Below are 15,321 nucleotides of genomic sequence, written 5' to 3' on the forward strand. Positions count from 1 at the left end.
TTTGGCTGCGGGGAAAGGTAGAAGGAAAAAATAGGCAGAGAGCCTGAGGAGACAGAGGAAAAAAGAAGTTGCTTAGAAAGCATAGCCTAGAAGCCATGTGAGGAAAAGCATATGGCAGATAAGGCCTTGAAATAAAGCTGGCTGACACCAATGAAACTTTAACAGCTTGTGATTATTTCTCTGCCATTGTCCTGCATCTTTAAACCTGCAGGCCGAAAGGCCTAGAGGCGCCGTGTCGAAATTATATTTTCTTTCTTTCTTTTTTTAATTTTTGTTTTTTTGGGTCACACCCAGCAGCGCTCAGGGGTTACACCTGGCTCCACGCTCAGAAATCGCTCCTGGCAGGCTCAGGAGACCATATGGGATGCTAGGATTCGAACCACCATCCTTCTGCATCTAAGGCAAACACGCTGTGCTATCTCTCCAGCACCTAGAGATTATATTAAATCAACAGTAATAATGGGGAAGCATGTATCAATGATGGACCTCATACTTGGGGTGCTGCTCAGTACCTGTTTATTAGTACAGTGAATAAAACACACTTCCAGCTTTTACTTGCAGTAGAGAAAGAGAAAGGATGTCATCAATATGCTCTCTACTAATAAACTCATTTCTTCATTGGCAGAGATGTATTTAATTAGTGTACATATTATCATACTCACCTACGGGAAAATTGTATAAAATATTAAAGTAACATGCTAAAAAATAACCTGAGAAATCTTCTGTAGGAGCAAATAATTCTGTTTCATACATGTCTAAGTGCTTTGATGAGTTTGGTTTGGGGCCACACCCAGCAGTGCTCAGGCTTTACTCTCTGGGATCACTCCTAGGAGTGCAGGGGCAGGGGCTACGGATGGCCCATTTGGGGTGCCAAAAATCAAGCCAACCCCATCTACTTATAAAACAAGTGCCCTACCCACCATACTATTGCTCCAGCCCCAGGTACTTTAAATTAGAGTCACTATAGTTTGCTGATGTTTCCCAGAATTCTGAGATGCAAAAGACTGTATCTATGTCCCCCTCAAAATGCTTATATTGAAAACTCTTTCCCAACGTCATCGTATTTGCGAGTGCAGTTATTGTGAGGTAGATAATTGGTTATGATGAAGGTGGAGCCCTTTTAAATTGATTTTTTTCTCTTACCTTCAAACAGAAACACATAACTTGAACCATCTTGTTCTGCCTCACAAATTGAGGGGGAAATAATGGAGAGCACCAAGACCAAACAGTTGTATGAACATTGAGTAGAAATAAAAAATGATCAGACTTCAACACCAAATCCAAAGCCAACTACAACAGAGACGATACCCAACCTACAACAGGCTAGACACAGAAGGGACCACTTGTACTAGCAGCCTGGGGGCAAAGGAGGGGTGATATGGGATGCAGGCTGGGAACAGGGGTGGAGGGAGGACAACATTAGTGGTGGGAATGCCCCTGTTTTAATATCACTATGTACCTGAAATACTACTGTGAATGATTTGTAATTTACTTTGGTCAAAATAAAAATTATTAATATAAAAAAATAAAAAAGAAGTCTTAGGTTAATTTTACATTATAATCTAGTAAGAAAATATATTTCAAGGATTTTAATAGCCATGCTATTGTTATAACATGTTTTATTGCTATTTAATATTTTTGTATGTTCTCATTAAACATTTTAAGTCACATAAAAATTGGATCAGTGTCCTAGGGCCAGGAAACAATATAGCCTTGCATGTGGTACACCATAGTGATCCTGGGAAATGCAGTTGATCCTCTGAGCCTACCAGAAGTAATCCTTGAGCTCAGAACCAAGAGTGAGCCATAAGTGCTGCCAGGTGTGTCCCATAAAACTAAATATATAAATAGAATCAGTTCCCTTCCAAAAGCAAATTTTAGAGAGCATTTTCTCCCATTCCCTGTAGCAGAGAGAGGGTTGTCTATCAATCCAGAAGCAGACCCTTACCAGAGAGGCAACCTACCACTTCCCCTGGTGATGTTAAATTCACCAGCCACCAAAGCCTTAAACAGTAATAACTATTGTGGGTAAGTGGCCTTGTTTATATATGCTTTTTAGCAGCCCAAATAGACAAAGACACAAAATAAATAGTAAACAAAACAAAATATCTCTCCTGGTTCCAGAGTCCCATTTCTGAACATTTTCTAGTTAACCATTTGAGAAACAATTTCCCCAGACATCCTGCCTGATTCATTGGAAGGCCTGAAGACTATGAAATTTTCATTAGTAACCTTGGGTGCTCTGTAGTAAAAGTAAACCATTTTTGTTATTTCCAAGCATCAAATAGTTTACACTGTGCTCTCCTTTTATAGATGTGCATTCATACACAGACATACACAAACACATATCAGGAACTCTCCAGGAGGAAGCAGCAGATGTTTCTTACCAACCTCTAATTAAGAGCTTGTCCCCAAAGAGATCAAGGTGCTGAATTGAGAGGATGCATATAGGTTGTAGACTCTGTCCCCTTCATTTCATGTACTCATATTTGAAACATATATGGTCCACAAATGGGAACAAGGGTGTCACCTAAACCTTTAGTAAGCTAATAAATGTCTGTGCTAATCATCAAAAACTGAATTTCAAAAGAGGGACAGTCAGTCTGCCCAGATCAATTAATTTAGAATCACTAAAGGAGGGACCTAGACCTCAATCTACTTTAAATGTCTCCCATTTTCTTTCTTCCAGGTAAGTACAATGTGAGAACAAGTTAGTGAGCTAGCCAAGATTAGATGAATTTGGTGTGTTTTTTTTTTTTTTTTTTAAACATCATTGGTTGAGGGAAATAGACTTTTGTGGGTGTGGTAAACATTTACGCACGAAGCTCTAGTTATCAGTATTGTAAATCACAGTGCCTCAGCAGTAAATTATTTTTAAGTCAATGGACTAATATAGTCACAGTGAAGAAAAAAAGTAACTGTCAAACTAGCATTCTTTATTAAGTTGAATTATATAATTTGTATAGTAAAGTTATTTCAGGGGGGTGTGAGGAGAATAATTTTTCAGAATATCTTTGTTTCTCAAATTCATATTTGGAAAGTATTTTCTTTGTGCTCTCGAGAAATCTTACATTGAGATAAGTTTCAAACAGTAAAATAGCTGGGGTCGGAGAGATAGCCTGGAGGTAAGGCATTTGCTTTGCATGCAGAAGGACAGTGGTTTGAATCCCGGCATCCCATATGATCTCCTGAGCCTGCCAGGAGTGATTTCTGAGCGTAGAGTCAGGAGTAACCCCTGAGCACTACTGGGTGTGACTCAAAAACCAAAAAAAGAAAAAGTAAAATTGCTGTATGTATTTCTTTTTTTTTTTTTTTTGGTTTTTGGGCCACACCCGTTTGACACTCAGGGATTACTCCTGGCTATGCGCTCAGAAATCGCCCCTGGCTTGAGGGGACCATATGGGACACCAGGGGATCGAACCGCGGTCCGTCCTACGCTAGCGCTTGCAAGGCAGACACCTTACCTTTAGCACCACCTTCCCGGCCCCATGTATTTCTTATATGTGTTGTTTGCATTTTAGAAATTTTGAAAAGATTTACATTCCTGTTTGTATATGCATTAAATAAAATGTATCTAACATATCATTACTGGGTTAGTTATGTCCCAGCACTTAGCTTTTATCAGATGAAACAAGAGCAAAATATTTAAAAGTTGTTGACTAATCTGGGGCCGGAGAGATAGCATGGAGGTAAAGCATTTGCCTTGCATGTAGAAGGATGGTGGTTCAAATCCTGGCATCCCATATGGTTCCCCAAGCCTGCCAAGAGCAATTTCTGAGCATAGAGCCAGGAGTAACCCTTGAGTGCTGCCGGGTGTGACCCAAAAAACAAAAAACAAACAAAAAAAAAGTTGTTGACTAATGAAGCATATATTTTAAAAAAGTAAACAATAATAAAATAAATAAAATAGTGAACTAGAGTCTAATACATTAAACAGGTAAGGGATAGAGATTTAAAAGAACTGACTATGAAAATATTAAGAGAAGGTGATACTAGAGATTAAAGATGCTTACTGTGCCTATGCAAAAAAAAAAAAAAAAGTGGGGGTAAAGCCAAACCCTGCCACTCCAGCACCCCTACTTTTTCTTGTTTTGTTTTGATTGGTTAGTTTTTTACTTTATTTTTCTTCTCTTTTTTTTTTCCACTTTTCTCTTTTTCACTCTTGTGGTTATTATTTGGTGATTTATTTTTATTTGCTGGGTGCATTTTTTCTTTTTTCTTCCATTTTTCTTTATTTTTTCTTCTCTTTCTTTTTTTGGTAGTTGTTACAAATTTTTTTCTTATCCTTTATATCTCCAATGGTGGTGGAATGGATGCTCAATATACAACAAGCTGTTAAGTGGAGACCAGTTGCACTAGCATACTAGGGAGTAGAGGAGGGAGATATGGGATACATGCTGGGAACAGGGGTGGAGGGAGGACAGCACTGGTGGTTGGAAGGCCCCTCATTCATTGTCACTATGTACCATCAATGATGCAGTGAAAGATTTGTAATGCACTTTGGTCACAATACAAATTAAAAAAAAAAAAAAAAGATACAAAAGAGGGGAGGAAGCCATTGAAAAAACCTAACCACCTGTTTTTCCCCCGGGAAAATGTTAATAAGGTTGTTGGACCTAAAGAGTAATAACTAAGGGAAAAGTGTAGAGTGTGATAGATATGTAAGTATGATATTTATTAGATATGCAGGCTTTAGCTAAATAATATGAGAGAGAAATCTGTTAGACTTTTGTTGTTGTCTTTTTATTTAAATACTGTGGTTACAAGATTATTCATAATACAATTTTTATTTGTTTTTGGGCCACACCCGGCGGTACTCAGGGGATACTCCTGGCTGGCTGCTCAGAAATAGCTCCTGGCAGGCACGGGGGACCATATGGGTCACCGGGATTCGAACCAACCACCTTTGGTCCTGGATCGGCTGCTTGCAAGGCAAACGCCACTGTGCTATCTCTCCAGGCCCCAATACAATATTTTCTATGATATGATAAAGTTGTTCATGATTGAGTTACAGTCATACAATGTATAACAATCTTCACCAGTGTGTATTTCCCACCACCAATGACCCCAGTTTTCCTCTCACCCTCCCTGCTGCCCTCTTCCTTCCCACCCTCCTGCTCCCTCCTGCTTCTGGGGCAAGCATTTTACTTCTGCCTACCTGTCTGTCTGTCAGGCTCCTTTTTTGAAACTGTGGTTTGCACTACTGTTAATGAAGAGGTGCCACTCATTTTTGTTTGTTTTGGTTGCAGGAGGAGTACCCCCAGTAGTCAAGGGCTATTCCTGGTTCTAAGCTTAATAGTGGCCCCTGGTAGTTCTCCAAGAATCATATATATATATATATATATATATATATATATATATATATATATATATATATATATATATATATGATTCTGAGGATTCACACCAGGGTCAACGGGATGTAAGGCAATAGCCTTAATCCCTGTGTTGTCTCTTTGGTCCCGTTAGTACATTTTGAGCATATGCTATTCTGAAAGAATATAGTAGCTGGATGAAGAACAAAAGGAGCAAGGTCGAAACAAAAAGCTGTCAAGAGGTGTTCTGTTGATCCATTTGAGCTCTGCCATAGCATGCACTAGGGTGGCAGCAGTGATGATGGCAAAATATGATCAACATATGAACCTATTTTGAAAACTGAACCAATAGTTTCACTGGCTGCAAGTGTGGATGGAGTATGAAAAAGAGAGGAGCCAAGCAGAATCTGTAAACTTTGGGTCCCAGCAATTGGAGAGCAAGAGAGTTATCATTCACTGAGTGGGAAGGATCCATGACAGGTTTCAAATACGGATTTGGAAGGATCAGGACTACCATTGACAGATGAGAAAACCATTGAAACAGGAAGAATGTGTTCAGGAGAACACTTGTGTCCATGGATCAGAAGAGTTAAAACTGAGAGTTAGTTGGTCATTGGTCTTGGCAAAAAGGAAAGTTACTGCTGATCTTGGCAAGAAACAGTTTTATGCATATGTCTTTGTATATACTGTGGTGCAGTTCTAATAAAATATTCATCAAAATTCCTTTTTCTTCCACATTAATTATTCATAAATAATTTCTTAGCCTTATACTTGATATTTTTTTAAAATATGTTGGTTTTTATCCTTTTATATTTTATAAGCCCGATCTAGATGATCAATTCTGGGACATTGATTTATCTGCTCTTATTATATAAAACATTTTAATAATTTTTCAACATCTAAAAATAATGACCTGCACCCTTTTATAAATAAATATTCTTTATACATTTTTGCTTGTATATTTGCAGTTTTAAATGTTATGATAAAAAATAAACTTTTCCGGTGTTTTTTGGAATTTAAAGAGATTAAGCATTACTTTTTTAAATATTAATTTCTTTATAACATTCAAGTTCACCATTTAGGAACTACACTATATTATGCTATTTTAGGCTTTTAAATTTTTATTAGCTTGGTAACCCATTTATTTACATACTTTCAATGCTCCTAAGATACAATTTTTCTTTGATTTTGTTGACCCAAGTCAAGTAATGACTCCAGAACAAAATACTAGATAAAATTCAAACACTTTGCAATTCAAAAAAAAATGTCATATATACCTGATATTTTGGGTAGATCTTTATATTATTCTTCTTGTTGGGGTTGTTGTTGCTGTGCCAGAGATAGCACTGGGCAGTCAGTGTTGATTGAAACAGAGGTTGAAATCAGAGCATGAGTTCTACCTGGAGATAAACCCCAATGCAGATCATAGTTCATTTTTTACTTTGTATCTTTCAACAAATTCAATGGATAAAATGTTCCTTGGAATATTACTATAGATTAAAAGATTGGGAACCAACTTCTATCAAAAGGAAGAAATTAAATACTTATATATTAATGGTAGACAAATCTATAAACTATTTTTAAATGGTATTTATATATGCATTAATAAGAAAACATGTGGGAAAATGTATGAATACTTATATATATCCTGTAACTAACTTTTTGAAAAATAGAACCCTGTATGAGTAACTATTCGTATATTTTCATATCTCTATGAAAACATTTTTATACCTCTTCTATCTGGAAGAATGTTTATCAAATATTAACAAATCACTGTGGATATTAAGATTATGTATATAGCATTAAGAACTTTCACTTTTAATTTTATATGCTCTATAGAATTCAAAGTTTTATAATTATCTTTTATAGTGAGCAGTTGTGCTATTTTATATATTCAAGATTCACATTCATACTCCTCCATGCCTTTATTTCACATGTTTACACTCCCTCTTAAACAAACACCGAGGTAGTTACCTCTTCTAAGCATTTTTATGACTCACTCTTTTTATTCACTATATGACTTTTGCTTGAGTGTTTGCCATTGTCTATTTTTCCTTCCTAGGTATAAACTGAAAAGTCAAGTACCTTTCTTTATTGATAATACTGCTTACATCTTAAGTTTAAACCCTTCAATAATGGTTTTTTGAAAGTGCCTGATTATAAAAGGAATGTGCATTATCTAGTTCTCTGTGGTGTTCAGAAGGAATAGGAAATGATGCAGGACTGGGAGAAGGTCCTGTGGATAAGCTATGCCCATTGTTTGAACAGCCCAACCACCATGGGAATGATTTCTTCACTATATGCTAAATAGGTCAAAGGCAACAAGGTGGAGACTTGGAGAAAGAACTAGACAAGAATAGTAAGAAGGTGAACTGGCCTTTTGCAAGGAAAGAATTCCACATTTAGTAGAATAATAAATATGTCAACGGTTTTCTCTAGTGACCCCGTAACTTAACTGTCACCTGTGAGTGGGATATATAGGAGCAGCATAGAAATTCTGACAAAAGTTTGGTGGGAAACTATCACTATAAATACAAGAGAAAGTTAGATTTATTTGGAGTTAAAGTTGGACCTAAAAAGAAGTACTGATAGTTTTAGTTCTATATGCAGAGGCTTAAGGAATATGAAAGTTTAATTCTCTGTCATGCCACAGTCCCCAAAACAGTAGACTTGGCTGAGCCAAGTCAGTCCAAAAATCCAGATCTGATCCACTTATTACTTTATTATCCCTGACAGTGTTTTCTTAGTCAAGTTTAAGTTATCTGCACATTCAATATTCTACCTTGTGGAAAGAGAAAGAGAAAAAAACCACAAAACCAGGGGTATATTCTTTAAGGTAGAAATGATACTGAAATTACATAGAACTTCCACTTACCTGCCATTTCAATATAGGTAAAATTTAGTCAAAATTTAGATGCATGGGGCCGGTGAGGTGGCGCTAGAGGTAAGGTGTCTGCCTTGCAAGCGCTGGCCAAGGAAGGACCACGGTTCAATCCCCCGGCATCCCATATGGTCCCCCCAAGCCAGGGGCAATTTCTGAGCGCTTAGCCAGGAGTAACACCTGAGCATCAAACGGGTGTGGCCCAAAACAAACAAACAAACAAAAACTTGAGATGCATGATTGCAGTTAGCTGTGAGGATAAAGGTGTAATCTCTAAGTACCCAGATACCCAGTGTAGTTTGTGTTTCTACCAAAGAATGTACCGTATTTACCAGCGTATAAAACGACACCCTAATTTTGCAGTTAAAACATAGGTTTAGGCCTATATTCGCTGTATCAGACAGAACGTTCCTGTGCTGAAACTGTATGTACCACAGTGAGCCAATCACAACAAGCAAAGGTTCAAAGGTTCTACTGTAATAGACTTCCTCCCTGACTCTGGCCAATCTGAGCAGGCTTTTGACAGTGTAGATTCGGGTACAGAACACTGTCTAATTTGCATGCATAAAAAGCCTGCTTGGATTGGCTGAGTTAGAGAGGCAGCCAAACAGCCTTGCAGTGATTGGTCCCTTATCATAAGCACCTTTTCTGTCAATTCCCTGGTGGCATCAGTTAATCTCCCCCACTACATGAACCAAACAACATCCCATCCTCGGACCCTAGCACTGAACCAACAACACGGTTAGCTGGGTTTTGCCAGAAGTGACCCCCAGATCTCCTGAGTACTGTTTGGGAGCCCCCAAGAAAGAGATTTGGAAACTCTGTGGCCTGACTTTTTTGTTTTGTTTTGTTTAGCAGCATATTGAAACATTTTTCTGGATATACTCAGCGTATAAGACGACCCCGATTTTCGGTTGCCGTTTTTTTTGTTTCAAAAGTCGTCTTATACGCCGGAAGATACAGTAAGTATGGGTGATTTGGGAGGATGAAAGGGAGAAGTTTTGTTGTATTAAATAAAAATGGAACCTTGGCAACACTATATCAATAAACCCCATACCTCAATGTGTGGGGTGGTATTGGCTGTATGTCATGATTCTAAATGATTGTTGGTGTCCTTATCTGAATTCCGGGTTTCTGGTGACAATCAGGCCCAGGAAGTGAGCAGAGGTCAGCAATTATTGTCCCTACACCTTCTCCCATATTTAAAGTGGAGGATCTCACCTCCAGGGTGATTCCTTCACTTTCCACATAAGATCCACTCTCATATACTATAGCAAGTTGGGACCTGCTCCTTGGGACTCCCAGCATATTTACAACAGAGTATCTGTCGTATTATACCAGAGTAGTATTTACACCATATTGTTGATGGGACTGGACTGATACTCAATCAAAGTTAATCCCTCTCGTCCTCTGCCTCCTCGAACCATAATACTCTATGTGCCCATCTCAACTAATAGATCTTTTTATTTATTTATTTTTCCCCCTCTTACTTTGTTGCTATTGCACTGATGGGGAGTTGCACAGACTTAGTTGAGGTGCTCGTTGGGAGTCATATATGCTTCAGTTGTACTGGTTCCTGCCTGGCTGTGAACCAGCCATTACACTCTTACAGAGCTGAAGTTCCAGCCAGCAGAACTGGCAGGAGCTCCCTTGAAGCGTGTTGGCAGCATCAGAGATGAAACGCATGGCCTCCTGGTGGCAAAGTAGGCTTTAATCACTAAGCCATCACTCAGGCCCTAGATATTGTTCAATATGAAAATGTCTGTATTTGTTTGCTAGGTTTACCCAAGCAAAATATTACAGACTGCATGACTTAACAGATACATACTTTCTCAAGGTGCCTCTGCATCATAAATCCAGGAAACCAGCAGGACTAAATTTCTTTATCCTGGCTTGTTGCTGGTCACATTCTCACTGTGTCCTCACAGTGGTCTGTCTTCTGTGAGTTTGAGATTCCTGATGTCTCTATGTGCTCAAGTTACAAGGACACCAGGCGGATTGGGTTCAGACCCATTCTAACACCTTCATTATAACTTAATCACCTCTGGAAATATCTTATTTTCTTATTTGTTTTTTATTTTCTTCCTTCTTTCTTTCCCTTTCTTTCTTTTTTCTTCCTTCCTTCTTTCTTTCCTTTTTTCTTTCTTTCTTCTTTCTTTTTCTTTCTTTCTCCTTTTCTTTCTTTCTCTCTTTCTCTCACTCTTTCTTTCTCTCTCTTTCTTTTCTTCTTGCTTTTCTTCTTGCTTTCTTTCTTGTTTTTAGACTACACCCAATATAATTAGTTTACTCTTGGCTCTGCGCTCAGGAATTATTCCTGGCAGTATTATATGGAATGTACCAGGGATTGAACCCAGGTCAACCACATGCAAGCCAAATGCCCTGCTTGCTGTGCTATTGCTCCAACCCTATTTTATATTTTAAAACAATTATTCAAGTATTAGAGATAGGATTTTTACATATAAAATTGGGGGTGACACAATTCAGCTCATGAATTTTGACACTTTTTTATTATATATACAAAAATGTATTGGGGAAGGAAATGTAATGCAGTGAGTATGATGATTGTATTGCATGCGACTGACCCAGATTTAATCTTTATTACCACATATAGTCCCCTGAGCAGTGACAAGGAGTGATCCCTGAACAGTAAGGAGCAAGCTCCTAGTGTAACCTGTGTGACCCCAAAACAAACAACAACAACAACAACATCAAGAAATAAAAAGGGGGGCTCAGAGAGATAGCACCGCGGTGTTTGCCTTGCAAGCAGCCGATCCAGGACCAAAGGTAGTTGGTTCGAATCCCGGTGTCCCATATGGTCTCCCGTGCCTGCCAGGAACTATTTCTGAGCAGACAGCCAGGAGTAACACCTGAGCAATGCCGGGTGTGGCCCAAAAAACAAAAAACAAAGAAACAAACAAAAAAAAGAAATAAAAAAGATCAGACAGGTAGTGCATAAGTTAAGGTACTTATATTGAATCTTTCCAACCCAAACTCAGTTGCTAGCATTGTATCTGGTCCCAGTACTGCCTATGGTAGATGGCACATTACCAAGGTAGTATTTTAGAGCAGAAAGCCAGAAATGGCCCTGGAGCTTCCTGGGTTTGCTACCAAAAGCTCAAAAAGAAATGTAGAAGCAAAAAGTCAATGTTGCCTTTTATTATAGTATTTCACAACAGTTAAGAATAATTAATCAGTGTTCCTTGAATGACAATGTAAAAAATAGCGTGGCTACCAGATTGTAGCTGAAGAAAATGAAGTACCAAGAGACTACCAATTCCTTTAGGTTGGAAAGTAAGATAATGACAGAGGACCATAGCTCAGTTTTATTAATTTCTCACCCAATATACGTTTTCATAGCCATGTTTATATTTATTGTAATAATAGATATGTGCTCTTTTCTAATATAAAAGGCACAATCAGAAACTGGAGAGATAGGAAGCAGCTAGGATGCTTTCTTATACATAGTTTGATTTTTAGCATCCCATATGGTTCCTCAAGCCTGCCAGGAGTGATTCCTGAGTGCAGAGCAGAGTAACCCCTGAATGTTGCCACCGGGTATGCCCTCCCCAAAAGAGGAATTTTTAATAAATAAATGAACAACCAAATACAAATAACTATACAAATCTTTGGTTGTTCATTTTATTTATTAAAAAATTAACAATTTAAAAGATACCAAAGTGTCTTTTAAAAGACACCAAAGTAGCCTCTCCTGCTGCAGGTTTTATTTTGTGTCCCGAACTCCCAAACAAACAAATAAATGTTACCAAACTTCACTATTTAAGTGGCTGATTTTTCACTCTCTCCTTGCCTTCCTATCTTTCTCCATCCAAAAGCATTCACTCACATTTATTTACAGTTATTTATTCCCTCAAAACCAGCTTTATCAAAATGTTATGGTTCAAAATAGCCACTATGTTATTCTTGCAATTCTACAGGCTGACCATCTATATAAATGTGATTTCTGATGGCTGTGCCTACTGTCACTCATGTGACCTGCTTTCCAGGCCTGCCAGTTGGTGCTGGACTTGCACTAGGAAGCTTGCACTATCCTCACAATCTATCACATCCTGTGACAGGCTACACTTGGCTACAGGGCTTAGTGAGTTCAGGGCTACAGGAGGACAAGAAGGGAAATTAGAAGGTCTTAGTGAGTTCAGGGCTACAGGAGGACAAGAAGGGAAATTAGAAGGTCTTTTAGGTTAGTCTTGCCAATATACATGGGCTACTTTCATTACATTCTACTGGTGTCTGTCAATCATGAAGGTCGATCTAGGTTCAAAAGAGGACACGAGATTACCTCTACATCTTGAGAGGTGCAGTGACAGTGTCGTGTTACACAGAGGCATGTTTACATAGGATGATTTAATTCATTGGGTGGCATGACTATAATCATACTCCATAGCTGATATTTCCCACACGATATCATTCTGTTTGCCCATTTTCCTACCATTCTCTTTTATTTCCTCCAAACAACATGATTAGTCCATATTGCATCATGCTTTGTACTTTGTAACTTTGCCACCTGGCTTCAAGAAGTTGGACTGGGGATTAGGACTGGTATGAGTAATAAAGCCAATTTGAAAGGAGAGAAAACTCCTCATAGACTTGGCTTCAGTAAGATCGAATTTTATTTTTGACTTTTGCCAAAGTCCAGAGATAGTTCTTCAGAATTGGTACTGGTTTCCAGACTCTGGCTCTACTAGCTTGTTGCTCCACTGATGATACATTCATTCCAAAAATTTCTCCAAGGCTGCCAAATCACCAAATAGGAAAGGAAAATGGAGAGGTGAGTATGTGATGGACCGACCCCACTAGGCATAATTCCTAGACACTGCACACCCAATTTCTACTTACATCTTTCTCTCTTGCACTTAATCACAGAGCTATGCCTTTTAGTACTCCATTTCTGGTAGTCATGTGACCAGTTAAAGCCTTTTAAAAAATTGCTGAAGAAAAAGAGGAGGGTCAGAAGAAATAGTGCAATTCGTAGAGCATTTACCCTGCACTCGGCTGACCCAGGATCAGTTCCCAGTACCACACATAATCTCCTGAGTCTAGAAGTGACCCTTGAGTGCAAAGCCAGGAATAAGCCCTTAGTAACACCTCCTGTATGTACAACCCTACCAGAATAAAAGATAAAAGACAAAAGTAGACAGTAGATACTGAGGCCTATCAGCAGTTACTTTACTTACCATAGTGTTTGATATTAAGGCATATATATGTTGTTCCCGTGTGTAGAATGTGGCCTGGTATGAGAAATAAGGCCAGCAGAAATGCATTATATATTACTTTACTCCTGCCAAGAGAGTAGTTATTGAATCTCTTTTGAGTACCTAGCATTGTCCTGGTCACTAAAAGAGTGCTATGAACAAAACATTCCCTAATGTATTTAGTTACTATCAAGTTTGTTTGCTTTGTGTTGGAGCCACAGCTAGCGGGTGCTTAGTGCTTACTCCTGGCTCTGTTCTCAGGGACCACTCCTGCTGAGCTCATGAACCTTATAGGTTGCTGGGAGTTTAACCTGAGTCAGCCCATGTGCAAGGCAAGTGCTTATTCCTCTATACTCTCTCTCCAACCTGCTCTAGTTGGGAAAGATAATCAACAAACAACAGAATCTAAATACTGATAAATGCCATAATATCTCATTTAGGTAAAAGGATAGTTCGTTAAGTAATATGGTGAGAGAAACCTGATCCCAAGAGTGGAGGGCAAAGTTCCTTGAATGAGATATATAATTTTCAATTTTTGTACTTCAACCAATATATATTATGTATTGATGTTTATTTTTTTCCCAAAATTACATTGTCTTTTCTTACAGTATTTTCTTAATAATATTATTACTTTCCAAAAATTAAATAATTATGTTAGCATAATTTTTTAGATATTATGTTAGATAATTTTTTCATGAGGAAGCAAATTTTAAAAAATTATAATTAAGGGAGTACTTAAATATTACCCAACCAAAAACCTGTGCTAAGTAAACTCAATTTTGTGGTATCTGAATATACTTTAACAAGTTGAGTATAGAATTTTTATCTTTGTTTGTTATGATAAGACTTCATATCACTAGTATTCCATATTCATCGGTGGTTTTATTAGGTGAGAAGAGCAGAAAGGTGTCAAAACTGGTGGTCCTTAGAGATCAAGTCAACTTAGTTCTCAGTGATCATTCTTAGGGGTGTTCAGGGAACCATGAGGGGCTAGGGATTAAGTCCAGGCCTCCTTTCATTCCTAAAACGTGCTTAGCTTGTTGAACTATTATTCTAGCCCCTATGCATAGCTTTAACTTAAAATTTTCACAAGCAAATGATTTCAAGTAGGAGTGATTTCACAATCCAATATTTGTGGAACTTTAAAGTGAATTCCTCCCCCAGGGTTCAGAGCATAGTACATTTGTCTTGCATGAGGCTGGCCTGGACTTGATCCCCAGCATACCATGTGGTCCTTGACTATTGCCAGGAGTGATTCCTGAGTGCAAAACCAGAAGTAACCCCTGAGAATTACTGGGTGTGATTCCCCCAAATTTAATTCCTCAAAAAGTTGACAATAAAACCATCTTGGGGTGACACACCCAGCAGTGCTCAGGGTTATTCTTGACTCTGCACTCAGGAATTACTCTTGGCTGGTTTGTGGGACCATATAAAGTGCCAAGGATTAAACTTGGGTCTGCTGCATGCAAAACAAATGCCCTATCTGCTATAGTGTTGCTCCTGTCCCCAAACCATTTCTTTAAAAAACTGAAAACAAACAAACAAAAGCCCATATTCATGGTCATAATAGAAATAAAATAGATTGTAAATTTGTTGTGCTTCCAAGATATCTTGAGTAGTAACCCTTTAAAATCTAATAGCATATTCAATAGCATTAAAAATATTCCCTTATAGTTATTGAATAAAGGCCTTTTGTTAAACTCTTTATGACTTGTTTGCTGTTAGTATCATGCATGAGATTGCATAAATTAAGCAGAATGGACCCTGAGAACTTGACGTCAGATTTTTAAAATAGAATTTCTGAAATTGAAACTAAATAGATTCATTTTGAATTTCTAGCATTAGTCATCTAAAACTGGGTTTAGATGTAACATGTAAATCATGTAACACTGAGACTTTTTTTTCTAGTTGTCAT

This window comes from Suncus etruscus, chromosome 5 (assembly GCF_024139225.1).
Source record: "Suncus etruscus isolate mSunEtr1 chromosome 5, mSunEtr1.pri.cur, whole genome shotgun sequence".
Taxonomy (NCBI): domain Eukaryota; kingdom Metazoa; phylum Chordata; class Mammalia; order Eulipotyphla; family Soricidae; genus Suncus; species Suncus etruscus.